Here is an 18,680-nt window from a genome sequence, read left to right on the forward strand (position 1 = left end):
GACAAAGCCAGCATGGGATGGGTGTCTACTGGCTGCCAGAGAGAGGTGGGACTGACAGCCTTGGCCTGAGGCTGTCAGAGCTCACAGCAGGGGTTGCCCATGGTCAGCGAGGGTCGCTGTTCCTTTCTTTGTTGATATTATCCTGCTTTTTCCAGCTCCAGACCCACTGAGGGAACAGAACCTGACCATGGCGCACTCCCGTCCTCAGCCACAGAGACAGAGAGGTCTCTGACCTTCTAAAAGGACACTGACAAGAAGTTAAGGCATCAAGAGTTTGGCAGAGCCCTGGGCAGGCATTGCCCATGGCAAATAAGAGTGGCTGTTCCATTGTTTGCTATCCTGTCTTTCAGAGTTGCAGGCCCAGGCCGAGAAAACAACCAGAGCATGGAGCACTCCGCTCCTCAGCCACACAGCCACTGAGATTCCCTACCATCTACAAGGATGCTGACACTGAGTTAAGGAATCAGAAAGGACATCAGCTCTTGGCACCAACCTAATGATGCAGTGGCACTGCCAGAGCGGGTGGTTGGTTGCTGGTGGACAAAGCCAGCATGGGATGGGTGTCTTCTGGCTGCCAGAGAGAGGTGGGACTGACAGCCTTGGCCTGAGGCTGGCAGAGCTCACAGCAGGGGTTGCCCATGGTCAGCGAGGGTCGCTGTTCCTTTCTTTGTTGATATTATCCTGCTTTTTCCAGCTCCAAATCCACTAAGGGAACAGAACCAGACCATGGCGCACTCCCGTCCTCCGCCACAGAGACAGAGAGGTCTCTGACCTTCTAAAAGGACACTGACAAGAAGTTAAGGCATCTATAGATTGGCACAGCCCTGGGCAGGCATTGCCCATGGTAAATAATAGTGGCTGTTCCATTGTTTGCTATCCTGTCTTTCAGAGTTGCAGGCCCAGACCGAGAAAACGACCAGAGCATGGAGCACTCCACTCCTCAGCCACACAGCCACTGAGATTCCCTACCATCTACCAGGATGCTGACGCTAAGTTTAGCAATCAGAAAGGACATCAGCTCTTGGCACCAACCTAATGATGCAGTGGCACTGCCAGAGTGGGTGGTTGGTTGCTGGTGGACAAAGCCAGCATGGGATGGGTGTCTACTGGCTGCCAGGGAGAGGTGGGACTGACAGCCTTGGCCTGAGGCTGTCAGAGCTCACAGCAGAGGTTGCCCATGGTCAGCGAGGGTCGCTGTTCCTTTCTTTGTTGATATTATCCTGCTTTTCCAAGCTGCAGGGCCACACCGACAAAAGGACCAGTCCATGACACACTACTGACCTCAGGCACACAGCCGCTGAGATTCCCTACCATCTACAAGGATTCTGACGCTAAGTGCAGCAATCAAAAAACACATCAGCTCTTGGCACCAACCTGATGATGCAGTGGCAATGCCACAGTGGGTGGGTGGTTGCTGGTGGACAAAGCCATCATGGGATGGGTGTCTACTGGCTGCCAGGGAGAGGTGGGACTGAGAGCCTTGGCCTGAGGCTGGCAGAGCTCACAGCAGGCATTGACCATGGTCAGCGAGGGTCGCTGTTCCTTTCTTTGTTGATATTATCCTGCTTTTGCAGCTGCAGGGCCACATAGACAAAAGGACCCTTCCATGGCGCACTGCTGACCTCAGGCACACAGCCACTGAGATTCCCTACCGTCTACAAGGACGCTGACGCTAAGTTAAGCAATCAAAAACCACATCTGCTCTTGACACCAACCTGATGATGCAGTGGCACTGCCAGAGTGGGTGGGTGGTTGCTGGTGGACAATGACATGATAGGAGGGGTGTCTACTAGCTGCCAGGGAGAGGTGGGACTGACAGCCTTGGCCTGAGGCTGGCAGAGCTCACAGCAGGGGTTGCCCATGGTCAGCGAGGGTCGCTGTTCCTTTCTTTGTTGATATTATCCTGCTTTTTCCAGCTCCAGACCGACTCAGGGAACAGAACCAGACCATGGCGCACTCCCGTCCTCAGCCACAGAGACAGAGAGGTCTCTGACCTTCTAAAAGGACACTGACAAGAAGTTAAGGCATCAAGAGTTTGGCAGAGCCCTGGGCAGGCATTGCCCATGGTAAATAAGAGTGGCTGTTCCATTGTTTGCTATCCTGTCTTTCAGAGTTGCAGGCCCAGGCCGAGAAAACGACCAGAGCATGGAGCACTCCGCTCCTCAGCCACACAGCCACTGAGATTCCCTACCATCTATAAGGATGCTGACGCTAAGTTTAGCAATCATAAAGGACATCAGCACTGGGCACCAACCTAATGATGCAGTGGCACTGCCACAGTGGGTGGGTGGTTGCTGGTGGACAAAGCCACCATGGGATGGGTGTCTTCTGGCTGCCAGAGAGAGGTGGGACTGACAGCCTTGGCCTGAGGCTGGCAGAGCTCACAGCAGGGGTTGCCCATGGTCAGCGAGGGTCGCTGTTCCTTTCTTTGTTGATATTATCATGCTTTTTCCAGCTCCAGACCCACTCAGGGAAAAGGACCAGACCAAGGCACACTCCCGACCTCAGCCACAGAGACAGAGAGGTCTCTGACCTTCTAAAAGGACACTGACAAGAAGTTAAGGCATCAAGAGTTTGGCACAGCCCTGGGCAGGCATTGCCCATGGTAAATAAGAGTGGCTGTTCCATTGTTTGCTATCCTGTCTTTCAGAGTTGCAGGCCCAGGCCGAGAAAACGACCAGAGCATGGAGCACTCCGCTCCTCAGCCACACAGCCACTGAGATTCCCTACCATCTACAAGGACGCTGACACTGAGTTAAGCAATCAAAAAGGACATGAGCAATTTGGACCAACCTAATGATGCAGTGGCACTGCCAGAGTGGGTGGGTGGTTGCTGGTGGACAAAGCCAGCATGGGATGGGTGTCTACGGGGTGCCAGGGAGAGGTGGGACTGACAGCCTTGGCCTGAGGCTGGCAGAGCTCACAGAAGGGGTTGCCCATGGTCAGCGAGGGTCGCTGTTCCTTTCTTTGTTGATATTATCCTGCTTTTTCCAGCTCCAGACCCATTCAGGGAAAAGGACCAGACCAAGGCGCACTCCCGACCTCAGCCACAGAGACAGAGAGGTCTCTGACCTTCTAAAAGGACACTGACAAGAAGTTAAGGCATCAAGAGTTTGGCAGAGCCCTGGGCAGGCATTGCCCATGGTAAATAAGAGTGGCTGTTCCATTGTTTGCTATCCTGTCTTTCAGAGTTGCAGGCCCAGGCCAAGAAAACGACCAGAGCATGGAGCACTCCGCTCCTCAGCCACACAGCCACTGAGATTCCCTACCATCTACAAGGATGCTGACACTGAGTTAAGGAATCAGAAAGGACATCAGCTCTTGGCACCAACCTAATGATGCAGTGGCACTGCCAGAGCGGGTGGTTGGTTGCTGGTGGACAAAGCCAGCATGGGATGGGTGTCTACTGGCTGCCAGGGAGAGGTGGGACTGACAGCCTTGGCCTGAGGCTGGCAGAGCTCACAGCAGGGGTTGCCCATGGTCAGCGAGGGTCGCTGTTCCTTTCTTTGTTGATATTATCCTGCTTTTTCCAACTCCAGACCTACACAGGGAAAAGGACCAGACCAAGGCGCACTCCCGACCTCAGCCACAGAGACAGAGAGGTCTCTGACCTTCTAAAAGGACACTGACAAGAAGTTAAGGCATCAAGAGTTTGGCACAGCCCTGGGCAGGCATTGCCCATGGTAAATAAGAGTGGCTGTTCCATTGTTTGCTATCCTGTCTTTCAGAGTTGCAGGCCCAGGCCGAGAAAACGACCAGAGCATGGAGCACTCCGCTCCTCAGCCACACAGCCACTGAGATTCCCTAACATCTACAAGGACGCTGACAGTGAGTTAAGCAATCAAAAAGGACATGAGCAATTTGGACCAACCTAATGATGCAGTGGCACTGCCAGAGCGGGTGGTTGGTTGCTGCTGGACAAAGCCAGCATGGGATGGGTGTCTACTGGCTGCCAGGGAGAGGTGGGACTGACAGCCTTGGCCTGAGGCTGGCAGAGCTCACAGCAGGGGTTGCCCATGATCAGCGAGGGTCGCTGTTCCTTTCTTTGTTGATATTATCCTGCTTTTTCCAGCTCCAGACCCACTCAGGTAACAGAACCAGACCAAGGCGCACTCCCGTCCTCAGCCACAGAGACAGAGAGGTCTCTGACCTTCTAAAAGGACACTGACAAGAAGTTAAGGCATCAAGAGTTTGGCACAGCCCTGGGCAGGCATTGCCCATGGTAAATAAGAGTGGCTGTTCCATTGTTTGCTATCCTGTCTTTCAGAGTTGCAGGCCCAGGCCGAGAAAACAACCAGAGCATGGAGCACTCCGCTCCTCAGCCACACAGCCACTGAGATTCCCTACCATCTACAAGGACGCTGACACTAAGATTAGCAATCAGAAAGGACATCAGCTCTTGGCACCAACCTAATGATGCAGTGGCACTGCCAGAGTGGGTGGTTGGTTGCTGGTGGACAAAGCCAGCATGGGATGGGTGTCTACTGGCTGCCAGGGAGAGGTGGGACTGACAGCCTTGGCCTGAGGCTGTCAGAGCTCACAGCAGGGGTTGCCCATGGTCAGCGAGGGTCGCTGTTCCTTTCTTTGTTGATATTATCCTGCTTTTTCCAACTCCAGACCTACACAGGGAAAAGGACCAGACCAAGGCGCACTCCCGACCTTAGCCACAGAGACAGAGAGGTCTCTGACCTTCTAAAAGGACACTGACAAGAAGTTAAGGCATCAAGAGTTTGGCACAGCCCTGGGCAGGCATTGCCCATGGTAAATAAGAGTGGCTGTTCCATTGTTTGCTATCCTGTCTTTCAGAGTTGCAGGCCCAGGCCGAGAAAACGACCAGAGCATGGAGCACTCCGCTCCTCAGCCACACAGCCACTGAGATTGCCTAACATCTACAAGGATGCTGACATTGAGATAAGGAATCAGAAAGGACATCAGCTCTTGGCACCAACCTAATGATGCAGTGGCAGTGCCGGAGTCGGTAGGTGGTTGCTGGTGGACAAAGCCACCATGGGATGGGTGTCTTCTGGCTGCCAGAGAGAGGTGGGACTGACAGCCTTGGCCTGAGGCTGGCAGAGCTCACAGCAGGGGTTGCCCATGGTCAGCGAGGGTCGCTGTTCCTTTCTTTGTTGATATTATCCTGCTTTTTCCAACTCCAGACCTACACAGGGAAAAGGACCAGACCAAGGCGCACTCCCGACCTCAGCCACAGAGACAGAGAGGTCTCTGACCTTCTAAAAGGACACTGACAAGAAGTTAAGGCATCAAGAGTTTGGCACAGCCCTGGGCAGGCATTGCCCATGGTAAATAAGAGTGGCTGTTCCATTGTTTGCTATCCTGTCTTTCAGAGTTGCAGGCCCAGGCCGAGAAAACGACCAGAGCATGGAGCACTCCGCTCCTCAGCCACACAGCCACTGAGATTCCCTAACATCTATAAGGACGCTGACGCTAAGTTTAGCAATCATAAAGGACATCAGCACTTGGCACCAACCTAATGATGCAGTGGCACTGCCACAGTGGGTGGGTGGTTGCTGGTGGACAAAGCCAGCATGGGATGGGTGTCTACTGGCTGCCAGGGAGAGGTGGGACTGACAGCCTTGGCCTGAAGCTGGCAGAGCTCACAGCAGGGGTTGCCTATGGTCAGCGAGGGTCGCTGTTCCTTTCTTTGTTGATATTATCCTGCTTTTTCCAGCTCCAGACCGACTCAGGGAAAAGGACCAGACCATGGCGCACTCCCGTCCTCAGCCACAGAGACAGAGAGGTCTCTGACCTTCTAAAAGGACACTGACAAGAAGTTAAGGCATCAAGAGTTTGGCAGAGCCCTGGGCAGGCATTGCCCATGGTAAATAAGAGTGGCTGTTCCATTGTTTGCTATCCTGTCTTTCAGAGTTGCAGGCCCAGGCCGAGAAAACAACCAGAGCATGGAGCACTCCGCTCCTCAGCCACACAGCCACTGAGATTCCCTACCATCTACAAGGACGCTGACACTAAGTTTAGCAATCAGAAAGGACATCAGCTCTTGGCACCAACCTAATGATGCAGTGGCACTGCCAGAGTGGGTGGTTGGTTGCTGGTGGACAAAGCCAGCATGGGATGGGTGTCTACTGGCTGCCAGGGAGAGGTGGGACTGACAGCCTTGGCCTGAGGCTGTCAGAGCTCACAGCAGGGGTTGCCCATGGTCAGCGAGGGTCGCTGTTCCTTTCTTTGTTGATATTATCCTGCTTTTTCCAACTCCAGACCTACACAGGGAAAAGGACCAGACCAAGGCGCACTCCCAACCTCAGCCACAGAGACAGAGAGGTCTCTGACCTTCTAAAAGGACACTGACAAGAAGTTAAGGCATCAAGAGTTTGGCAGAGCCCTGGGCAGGCATTGCCCATGGTAAATAAGAGTGGCTGTTCCATTGTTTGCTATCCTGTCTTTCAGAGTTGCAGGCCCAGGCCGAGAAAACGACCAGAGCATGGAGCACTCCGCTCCTCAGCCACACAGCCACTGAGATTCCCTACCATCTACAAGGATGCTGACACTGAGTTAAGGAATCAGAAAGGACATCAGCTCTTGGCACCAACCTAATGATGCAGTGGCAGTGCCGGAGTGGGTAGGTGGTTGCTGGTGGACAAAGCCACCATGGGATGGGTGTCTTCTGGCTGCCAGAGAGAGGTGGGACTGACAGCCTTGGCCTGAGGCTGGCAGAGCTCACAGCAGGCGTTGACCATGATCAGCGAGGGTCGCTGTTCCTTTGTTTGTTCATATTATCCTGCTTTTTCCAACTCCAGAACTACACAGGGAAAAGGACCAGACCATGGCGCACTGCTGACCTCAGGCACACAGCCACTGAGATTCCCTACCATCTACAAGGATGCTCACGCTGAGTTAAGCAATCAAAAAGGACATCAGCTCTTGGCACCAACCTAATGATGCAGTGGCACTGCCAGAGCGGGTGGTTGGTTGCTGGTGGACAAAGCCAGCATGGGATGGGTGTCTACTGGCTGCCAGGGAGAGGTGGGACTGAGAGCCTTGGCCTGAGGCTGGCAGAGCTCACAGCAGGGGTTGCCCATGGTCAGCGAGGGTCGCTGTTCCTTTCTTTGTTGATATTATCCTGCTTTTTGCAGCTCCAGACTCACTCAGGGAAAAGGACCAGACCATGGCGCACTCCCGTCCTCAGCCACAGAGACAGAGAGGTCTCTGACCTTCTAAAAGGACACTGAGAAGAAGTTAAGGCATCAAGAGTTTGGCAGAGCCCTGGGCAGGCATTGCCCATGGCAAATAAGACTGGCTGTTCCATTCTTTGCTATCCTGTCTTTCAGAGTTGCAGGCCCAGGCCGAGAAAACGACCAGAGCATGGAGCACTGCCCTCCTCAGCCAAACAGCCACTGAGATTCCCTACCATCTACAAGGATGCTCACGCTGAGTTAAGCAATCTAAAAGGACATAAGCTCTTGGCACCAACCTAATGATGCAGTGGCACTGCCAGAGTGGGTGGGTGGTTGCTGGTGGACAAAGGCACCATGGGATGGGTGTCTACTGGCTGCCAGGGAGAGGTGGGACTGACAGCCTTGGCCTGAGGCTGGCAGAGCTCACAGCAGGGGTTGCCCATGGTCAGCCAGGGTTGCTGTTGCTTTCTTTTTGACGTTATCCTGCTTTTTCCAGCTCCAGACCCACTCAGGTAATGGACCAGACTATGGCGAACTGCCGACCTCAGCCACACAGCCACTGAGATTCCCTGCAATCTACAAGGATGCTGACCCTAATTTAAGCAATCAGAAAGGACATCAGCTCTTAGCACCAACCTAATATTGCAGTGGCACTGCCAGTGTGGGTGGATGGCTGCTGTTGGACAAAGCCACCATGGGATGGGTGTCTACTGGCTGCCAGGGAGAGGTGGGACTGACAGCCTTGGCCTGAGGCTGGCAGAGCTCACAGCAGGGGTTGCCCATGGTCAGCGAGGGTCGCTGTTCCTTTCTTTGTTGATATTATCCTGCTTTTTCCAGCTCCAGACCCACTCAGTGAAAAGGACGAGACCATGGCGCACTCCCGTCCTCAGCCAGAGAGACAGAGAGGTCTCTCTGACCTTCTAAGAGGACACTGACAAGAAGTTAAGGCATCAAGAGTTTGGCACAGCCCTGGGCAGGCATTGCCCATGGCAAATAAGAGTGGCTGTTCCATTGTTTTCTATCCTGTCTTTCAGAGTTGCAGGCCCAGGCCGAGAAAACGACCAGAGCATGGAGCACTCCGCTCCTCAGCCACACAGCCACTGAGATTCCCTAATGTGTACAAGGATGCTGACGCTAAGTTAAGCAATCAAAAAGGACATGAGCAATTTGGACCAACCTAATGATGCAGTGGTACTGCCAGTGTGGGTAGGTGGTTGCTGGTGGACAAAGCCACAATGGGATGGGTGTCTTCTGGCTGCCAGGGAGAGGTGGGACTGACAGCCTTGGCCTGAGGCTGGCAGAGCTCACAGCAGGGGTTGCCCATCGTCAGCGAGGTTCGTTGTTCCTCTGTTTCTTGATATTATCCTGCTTTTTCCAGCTCCAGACCCACTCAGGGAAAAGGACTAGACCATGGCCCGCTCCTGTCCTCAGCCACAGAGACATAGAGGTCTCTGACCTTCTAAAAGAACACTGACAAGAAGTTAAGACGTCCAGCGTTTGGCACAGACTTGGGCAGGCGTTTGCCATGGTAAATAACAGTGGCTGTTCCATTGTTTGCTATCCTGTCTTTCAGAGTCGCAGGCCCAGGCCGAGAAAACGACCAGAGCATGGAGCATTCCGCTCCTCAGCCACACAGCCACTGAGATTCCCTACCATCTACAAGGTCGCTCACACTAAGTTAAGCAATCAAAAAGGACATGAGCAATTTGGACCAACCTAATGATGCAGTGGCACTGCCAGTGTGGGTGGGTGGCTGCTGGTGGACAAAGCCACCATGGGATGGGTGTCTACTGGCTGCCAGGGAGAGGTGGGACTGACAGCCTTGGCCTGAGGCTGGCAGAGCTCACAGCAGGGGTTGCCCATGGTCAGCGAGGGTCACTTTTCCTTTTTTTGTTGATATTATCCTGCTTTTTCCAACTCCATACCTACACAGGGAACAGGAGCAGACCAAGGCGCACTCCCGTCCTCATCCACAGAGACAGAAAGGTCTCCGACCTTCTAAAATGACACTGACAAGAAGTTAAGGCATCAAGAGTTTGGCACAGCCCTGTGCAGGCATTGCCCATGGCAAATAAGAGTGGCTGTTCCATTGTTTGCAATCCTGTCTTTCAGAGTTCCAGGCCCAGGCCGAGAAAACGACCAGAGCATGGAGCACTCCACTCCTCAGCCACACAACCACTGAGTTCCCTACCATCTACAAGGATGCTCACGCTAAGTTAAGCAATCAAAAAAGACATCAGCTCCTGGCACCAACCTAATGATGCAGTGGCACTGCCAGTGTGGGTGGGTGGTTGCTGGTGGCCAAAGCCACCATAGGATGGGTGTCTGCTGGCTGCCAGGGAGAGGTGGTTTGGAGGATTCGGCTGGACCTCGGAGCCTGGGGAGGATATTGACATTGACAATATTACAGTGTTCCTGTGAGAGAACCAGAAAGGATGAGAAGCATGCCTGGGAAACTAATCTTAAGGAATGTGTTGATTGTTTGCAGTTGTGATAAGGAACCTTAAAAATGTCACCCAATGACTGTTAAGAAAAGCAACTTCTGAAAACTTTCTGACCAATGAGGGACAGACTTATGTACAATGTAACAGGTATAATGGGTATAAATTTGCTGGCTTGTAGTAATAAAAGAAGCTTCTTTGCTTGTAATATAAGAATGCGTACTTGTCGTTTGTCCGTCTCGACCACAGCAATTGGTGACCCCGATGTGATGCTGTAAACAATGCTTGTGACTGCGAGAGCAGTGTAGATGGAGCCCGGCATAGCTTGAGAGCAGCGGGAAGAGCTGCTAGTCCGGACCGATACTTGACACCTGGAGATAAACAGGTGAGCTGCCAGGAACAGAGGCGGGACCCTCAGTAAAGAGGACACCGGAATTGTAAATATGTGGAAAGTAATATTGCAAAAGAGAGGACTTAAATTAGAAGAGTTGATGTTGCGGAAAATGCTCTTATGGGGCAAGCAACACAGATATAAAGCAGATACAGTGACTGCTTTTAGTGTGCCTGTGTGGCAAGGACTCGGGGACAAGCTGTTTGACAGTGCGTCTGGAGGATCTAAGGAGGCAGCCAGCCTCCTGGTGACGTCGTACCTGCTCCTTGAAACCGTCAAAGACATTAGAGAACAAAGGGATAGGATGAAGGAGCCAGACGTCCCTATCGCGGGGGGAGGACAGTCCTCTGTCCCAGAGAGGACGTGGGGTCTGTTGCCCAGTCCTCTGGCGAGTGTGCAGGGCGGCCAAAGCCACGGGGCCGACAGAAGAACCCTTTCGTTGATGACTCTGATGATGAGCAGCCCTCAGGACATCCTCGGACTATTAAAGATAGAACATATAAGCGGCCCCAGGACTTGCTTCCTGGTAGTGACATATGCCCTGCTGAAACGGCAGAGGCGCCGGTTAACCCGTGCGCCCCCCCTTGCCCCCTGATTCAGAGGATCGAGAAGGGATGAATAGCCCCCCCCCGGGCGCGGGGAGGGGAACAGGGGACCTCATGCCTGTACCCCCCTCTGCCAGCCGAAACATCAGAGGGTTGGGATGATCCCATGGACAATGATATGGGGGATCCTGAACCTGGGGGGTCTGCGGGAACACCGAAGGAGGGACAATTACAGGGAGGCTCGCGTTGCCGAGGACAGCCCTGGGTCCTTCCACCGGCTCGAATTACTGTCAGTCCCCACAACCCCCTGAAATTCTGGCAGCAGGTGAAAGCTCGAGCTCTGCAAGAAGGAAACTGGGACCTGTCCGAGCAAATTAACGTTCCTGTAACACCAGGCAACTCTGGTGAAACGAATTTAAGGGGAACTGGGGCGATGGCTTTCCCGGTGGTACGGGGTGATCCAGGGCAAGGAATTATGGATGAACATAGACCATATTCGTGGAAAGTTATATAGGATTTACAAAAGGCAACTGCGCAATATGGTCCCAACTCCCCCACAGTTATGCAATTGATACGCCTATTAACTCTGGAAGAAATGACACCTTCTGATATTGCTCAGATTGCTCAAATTATTTTCCAACCTGTGCAATGCGCCATTTTTCGTAGTATCTGGACTCAGAGAGCAGAGGCGCAAGCAGTGCACAATTTGCAGCTTTCGCAAACCGATCCACATTATGGTAATGGAGCTGATGTTCTGACTGGGACTGGTCAATTTAATAATCCTCAACATCAGGCTCAATGGCATCCACTTGTATTGGAGCAAGTAAAGACTATTGGTGTAGAACTTTGCTCCAAACGGCAGAGCTGGCAGAGCCTAAGGCAAGATATACCATGATTAAACAGGGGGCTAAAGAGCCATTTCTGTCATTTGTAGAGAAATTGATGGGGGCTATAGAGCGGCAGGTATTTGATGCACATATACGAGAAATGCTGGTAAAACAGTTAGCCCGTGACAATGCTAACACAGAGTGTCAAAAGGTGATTGAGACGCTCCCTGGGGATCCAACCCTAGAAGCTATGATTACGGCTTGCGGGAAGGTGGGCTCTGTTGAACACAAAATGTCTGCATTAGCTACAGCTATGTCTGCAATGCGTATGTCTGATCAGAAATGTTACTGCTGCGGGCAGACTGGACATGTCAAGGCTAACTGTCCCGCTAAAAATAGAAAAGGAGGAGCTGGGCAGGTGCCTGTTGGAGCAGCTACATGTCTTAAGTGCGGAAAGCTGGGACACTTTGCAAAGCCATGTAAATCTAAATTTCATGCTAACGGTCAACCCCTCCAGTCGGGAAACTGCAGAAAGAGCGCGAAGGGGCGCGTGCAGACACAAATGCCCTACCACTTTAGCAACCCCTTTCTGGTGCAACAGCCAGCGCAGACACCACAAGCCTTGGTGACAAGTTACAGGGACAAACCCAAGGAGCAGCCGGGATGGATGTATGCACCACTCACACAGTGACTTTATCTATCCAAGGAGTGCATAAAGTGCCCCCGGAAGCCTGGGGACCGATTGGTAAAGGATTAAGTGCCTTACTAATAGGACGATCAAGTAGTACTTTGCAAGGGTTAATGGTGCATGTGGGAGTTATTGATGCTGGTTATCACGGGCAAATATGTGCAATGGTATCTACTGCAACCCCTCCAGTCACTATAAAAGGAGGCACACGAATTGCTCAACTCATACCATTTATGAGCCGTGTGCCTGCGACAGAACAGGTAATTCGTGGTACTCAAGGTTTTTGGTCCGCTGGAAAGCCGCAGGTATTTTGGTCGCAACGCATTACGGAAAGCAGGCCAGAAATGACCTGTACCCTCACTATGGCAAATGCATCCCCATCACAGATAAAATTGATAGGTCTGCTGGACTCTGGGGCTGATATGACCATCATAGCGCAGCGTAACTGGCCCTCCTCGTGGCCATTAGTTGTAAATGCGGAAGGAGCGTTGGGTGTAGGTGGAGTTTCAAACAGTTTTATTGCAGCAAAACCTGTGCTAATAAGCATCCCAGAGGGACAGAAAGCCACTGTGAGGCCATATGTCACCACTTTGCCACTTAATTTATGGGGTCGAGATGTGTTGGATCGATGGGGGGTGCGTCTTACCACGGATTTTTCATAGGGGCCACTGTGCTACAGGGCGTGGAGCGCCCGACACTGGCACTGACCTGGTTAACAGATAAACCAGTGTGCGTGGATCAGCGGCCCCTCAATCAAGAAAAACTCCTCGCCTTGAACTCTTCAGTTGCAGAACAATTGGCTGCAGGACATACTGAGACCTCTCATAGCCCATGGAACACACCAGTGTTTGTGATCAAAAAGAAATCTGGAAAATGGAGGCTATTACCTGATTTATGAAAGATTAATGAGGTAATAGCAACCATGGAGGCATTGCAGCCAGGGTTACCTTCTCCAACTATGATTCCAATGCAATGGGAAATGATTGTAATGGACTTAAAAGATTGTTTTTTCACCATCTATTTAGCCGCACCCGATATGGAGAAGTTTGCTTTCACTGTGCCTTCAGTGAACAACAGTGAGCCGGCGAAAAGGTATCATTGGAAAGTTTTGCCTCAGGGAATGACAAATTCTCCCACCATTTGTCAGTGGTTTGTGGCAAAGGCCTTAAGTCCAGTTCGTGCTGCGTTCCCAACATGTTAATGTTATCATTATATGGATGGCATTTTGTTAGCCGCTCCATCTCAACAGATGTTAAGCGAAATGGAAGTCACAGCATGTGATTCACTACAGCGATTAGGCCTAGTTATTGCACCTGAAAAGTTACAGCATCAACAGCCATGGCTGTATTTGGGTATGAAAATATTAAATCAGATGGTCGCACCACAACCCATTCAGTTACAATTGGAGATAAAAACTTTAAACAATGTACAAAAATTGGCTGGAGTGATCAGTTGGGTTCGACCCTATTTAGCGTTGCCATCATCGAAGTGACAGCCACTTTTGGATTTATTGAAGGGTGGTACAGATATTGCTGCACCACGGGCATTAACCCCTGAGGCAAAAGAAGTAATTACAGAAGTAGAGCAAGCAATTGTGCGTAGACGTGTGTGGAGAATTGATCTGACAGTTTCAATTCAGGTTTTTGTATTAATAGACAAATTGGTACCTTTTGCCATGATCGCACAATGGAATTCTGATTGGCCGGATCCATTGCATGTGTTAGAATGGGCCTTCTTACCGTTCAGACCAAAGAAAACCGCCCCAGGTCTTTTTGAGCTTTTAGCCCAAATTATCATGAGGACCCGAGTTCAATGTATGGAATTGATAGCCAGGGACCTGGAATGTATCACTGTGCCTGTTAAAAACGATTCTTTTGAATGGTGTCTCGCTAATAGCTCTGCATTGCAAGCAGCCTTGGCAAATTATACTGGGCAAATTGGGTATCATCTTCCCTCTCATCCGCTAATGAAAAATACGCTTTGCACAAAAGCAACTCAGTCAATCAGAGCCAGTGAGTGGTCCCACGGAGTTCACTGACGGTTCAGGAAAAACAGGAAAAGCAGCCATTGTGTGGCATGGTGGCCAGCAACGGCAACAGAAGAGAGAACAGCAAGAAGGCTCTCCTCAAGTTGTAGAACTTCAGGCAATGGTGATGGTGTTTCAACATTTTCCAGATCCTGTAAATGTTGTCACCGATTCAGCTTACGTGGCGGGTTTGGTTCAAAGATTGGATAAGGCTGTGCTTGGTCAGGTGGGAAATGAAAAGTTATTTGGGGTGTTGAAGCTGTTATGGATGGAGATTCAGGAACGCCGCTCCCCATATTATGTCATGCATACTAAAATCCACACAAGCTTGCCTGGTTTTATTGTGGAAGGGAATGTTCGTGCAGATGCTCTCATATCAGGGGTAGCAATAGGTCCAGTACCAAATGTGAGACAACAGGCGATCGAAGCTCATCGTTTTTTTCACCAAGAACATCAGGCCTTAAAGCGGTAATTTCGACTGTCGAACTCTGAGGCTTGTGCCATCATCGCCACGTGCCCTGACTGTCAAGGCCACCATGTACCTCATTATTATGGAACCAACCCTAGAGGCCTTCAAGCCTTGCAAATCTGGCAGACTGACGTGACACACATACCTGAGTTTGGGCGGTTGAAATACGTGCATGTGTCTATTGATACTTTTTCTTCTGTTGTTATTGCCACCGCTCCTACAGGTGAAGCTGCCAGGGATGTTATTCGACACTGGCAACGAGCATTTTCTGTGGCTGGTGTACCTCAGCAGATTAAGACTGACAACGGTCCAGCTTATCTTTCTACCAAGGTGACTACCTTTTTGCAGCTTTGGGAAATTACCCATGTCACCGGTATCCCGCATTCTCCCACAGGACAAGGCATTGTAGAGCGCGCCCATGGAACTCTAAAGCATACGCTTCAAAAACAAAAAGGGGGAATTATGGGTGAGGGCCCGGAGGCTCGACTTAACAAGGCCACGTATGTGTTAAATTTTTTGCAGGTCACTGATGATGTTCAACAACCACCAATGCTGCGTCATTTTGGGTCATTGACAAGTATATCTGGTGTGACCCCCAGGGTTAAGGTTCAGATATGGGACCTGCAGATGGGTCAATGGTCTGCACCTTGTGACTTATTAACCTGGGGTCGAGGTTATGCTTGTGTATCCACAGATACTGGACCGCGATGGGTGCCAGCATGACTGGTAAAACCCTACTTAGAAGTGTCATCGCCTGCTGCAGTCTCCTCGGAGTAGTGGTTGCAATATGGGTACCATCGCAGCCCAAGATGAACGTATGATTAATGCTTGCAAATGCTACGGGCCAAGAGGGATGCTGGCTAAGCACGCAAAGCAATGCTACATCACAAGCTCTTTCTGGATTATTGCTAGATATAGATTCTATATGCCATGCTATGCTATAAAACATAGAAGCTATTGATTTTCTATTGTTGGCCCATGGCCACAGTTGTGAAAACCTTAATAGTATGTGTTGTATGAACCTATCAGGTCATTCGGTGTCAGTGTCCCAGAGTATCCAACAGCTGCGAAAGGAGGTGCAGAAGCTGACGGAAGACATTGGGGTCTTTTTGGGGGGGGTTGGATGGCTTGTTCTCACAATGGGGGACTGGAGTGTGGTTAAAGGGAGTATTGAAAACAGGATTATTATTAATATTGGCAATTATTATCATTGCATTGAGCATCCTCCCATGCGTGCTGCCCTTGCTGCAAAGGGCACTGCAGCATACAATTCACATGGCATATTTGGCGCAAAAACAAAAAGAAGGAATTGTGGAGGACCTCTGCTGGACCAAGGAGCATGGGGAGGATATTGACATTGACAAAATTGCAGTGTTCCTGTGAGAGAACAAGAAAGGATGAGCAGCATGCCTGGGAAATTAAGCTAAAGGAATGTGTTGATCGTTTGCAGATGTGATAAGAAACCTGAAAAAAGTAAAACAATGAGGGGTGAGAAAAACAACTTCTGACAACTTTCTGACCAATGAGGGACAGATATATGTACAAGGTAACAAGTAAAATGGGTATAAACTTGCAGATTTGTAGTAATAACAGAAGCTTCTATGGTTGTACTATAGAATGCGTACTTGTCATATGTCCGTCTCGACCACGACAAGGTGGGACTGACAGCCTTGGCCTGAGGCTGGCAGAGCTCACAGCAGGGGTTGCCCATGGTCAGCGAGGGTCGCCGTTCCTTTGTTTATTGATATTATCCTGCTTTTTCCAGCTGCAGGCCCACTCAGGGAAAAAGACCAGTCCATGGCGCACTGCTGACCTCAGCCACACAGCAACTGAGATTCCCTACCATCTACAAGGACGCTGACACAAAGTTAAGCAATCACAAAGGACATCAGCTCTTGGCACCAACCTAATGATGCAGTGGCACTGCCAGAGCTGGTGGGTGGTTGGGGGTGGGCAAAGCCACCATGGTGTGAAATGAGTTCATCTGATTCATGTCAATATAAACAATGCTAGGGCCGCATAATAAAATGTGATCCTCACTATATATGTAATCTTTAACCATTTTGTCGGTCCTCGTGTAACCGCAGGCCGGGTGGAGACAGATGATATGTATATAGTTCTTTTTTGCCAGCCCCAAACCGGTTTTGTTGTTAACTGCACAGTGTTAAACAAGAGATCCTAGGGGAGAACTGAGGCATTTAAATGTATACTTAGCCTCAGAGACTGCAGTACTTAGGGTCTTGATGGGCAATTTGTGGTATGCATTTGTTGAGGGGGAGGTGTCTGTTGTGAACTTGTTTGGGTTCTGGTGATCGCAGCTGGTGCTGTGCAGGGTGTCGGCTGTTATACAGGATGGCTGCTGTGGGCCCGAGCAGTGGAGAGCTTGGTCGGAGATACGTTGTATAGGAGACCCTCAGCCAATGAGGAGAGTTTAAGAAGTTTCTAGGAGAACTACAGCACCCACAAAACCAGGAGGTGGAGAGTCTTTTAGAAGAAATTGCCTAGTATGAATATGTAACTAATGTTAGACTATAAAAGAAGCTGGGTTGTTTTTCACAGCATGCGTCTTGGTAGAGCAGAAGCTCCTGGCGTGCCCAGCGCTGTTTGCTTGCATTTATTCATTTAATAAATTGCAAACTTTGATTGGAATCCTGTTTGAGACTCAATTCATTTATCACAATGGGATGGGTGTCTACAGGCTTACAGGAAGAGGTGGGACTGACAGCCTTGGCCTGAGGCTGGCAGAGCTCACAGCAGGGGTTGCCCATGGTCAGCGAGGGTCGCTGTTCCTTTCTTTGTTGATATTATCCTGCTTTTTCCAGCTGCACGGCCACACAGACAAAAGACCAGTCCATGTCGCACTGCTGACCTCAGGTACACAGCCACTGAGATTCCCTACCATCTACAAGGATGCTGACGCTAAGTTAAGCAATGAAAAAGGACATCAGGTATTGGCACAAACCTAATGATGCAGTGGCACTGCCAGAGTGGGTGGGTGGTTGCTGGTGGACAAAGCCACCATGGGATGGGTGTCTACTGGCTGCCAGGGAGAGGTGGGACTGACAGCCTTGGCCTGAGGCTGGCAGAGCTCACAGCAGGGGTTGCCCATGTTCAGCGAGGGTCGCTGTTCCTTTGTTTGTTGATATTACCCTGCTTTTTCCAGCTCCTGTCCCACTCAGGGAACAGGACCAGACCATGCCACACTCCCGTCCTCAGCCATAGAGACAGAGAAGTATCTGACCTTCTAAAAGGACACTGAGAAGAAGTTAAGGCATCAAGAGTTTGGCACAGCCCTGGGCAGGCATTGCCCATGGCAAATAAGAGTGGCTGTTCCATTGTTTGCTATCCTGTCTTTCAGAGTTGCAGGCCCAGGCCGAGAAAATGACCAGAGCATGGAGCACTCCGCTCCTCAGCCACACAGCCACTGAGATTCCCTACCATCTACAAGGATGCTGACACTGAGTTAAGGAATCAGAAAGGACATGAGCAATTTGGACCAACCTAATGATGCAGTGGCACTGCCAGAGCGGGTGGTTGGTTGCTGGTGGACAAAGCCAGCATGGGATGGGTGTCTACTGGCTGCCAGGGAGAGGTGGGACTGACAGCCTTGGCCTGAGGCTGGCAGAGCTCACAGCAGGGGTTGCCCATGGTCAGCGAGGGTCGCTGTTCCTTTCTTTGTTGATATTATCCTGCTTTTTCCAGCTCCAGACCCACTCAGGGAAAAGGACCAGACCATGCCGCACTCCCGTCCTCCGCCACAGAGACAGAGAGGTCTCTGACCTTCTAAAAGGACACTGACAAGAAGTTAAGGCATCAAGAGTTTGGCAGAGCCCTGGGCAGGCATTGCCCATGGTAAATAAGAGTGGCTGTTCCATTGTTTGCTATCCTGTCTTTCAGAGTTGCAGGCCCAGGCCGAGTAAACGACCAGAGCATGGAGCACTCCGCTCCTCAGCCACACAGCCACTGAGATTCCCTAACATCTACAAGGATGCTGACACTGAGTTAAGGAATCAGAAAGGACATCAGCTCTTGGCACCAACCTAATGATGCAGTGGCAGTGCCAGAGTAGGTAGGTGGTTGCTGGTGGACAAAGCCAGCATGGGATGGGTGTCTACTGGCTGCCAGGGAGAGGTGGGACTGAC

At 50.9% G+C, this 18,680-nt stretch overlaps 1 long non-coding RNA gene across 1 annotated transcript; it reads left to right on the forward strand.

Annotated features, from left to right (window-relative positions):
- Positions 1-9,902: 9,902 nt before the first annotated feature.
- On the forward strand, positions 9,903-15,615 carry LOC138690118 (uncharacterized). The gene is made up of 3 exons (XR_011328914.1): positions 9,903-9,977; positions 14,762-14,868; positions 15,233-15,615. It is a non-coding gene; the product is annotated as an uncharacterized lncRNA (long non-coding RNA).
- Positions 15,616-18,680: the final 3,065 nt, after the last annotated feature.

This window comes from Haliaeetus albicilla, chromosome 20 (genome assembly GCF_947461875.1).
Source record: "Haliaeetus albicilla chromosome 20, bHalAlb1.1, whole genome shotgun sequence".
NCBI classification, from domain to species: domain Eukaryota; kingdom Metazoa; phylum Chordata; class Aves; order Accipitriformes; family Accipitridae; genus Haliaeetus; species Haliaeetus albicilla.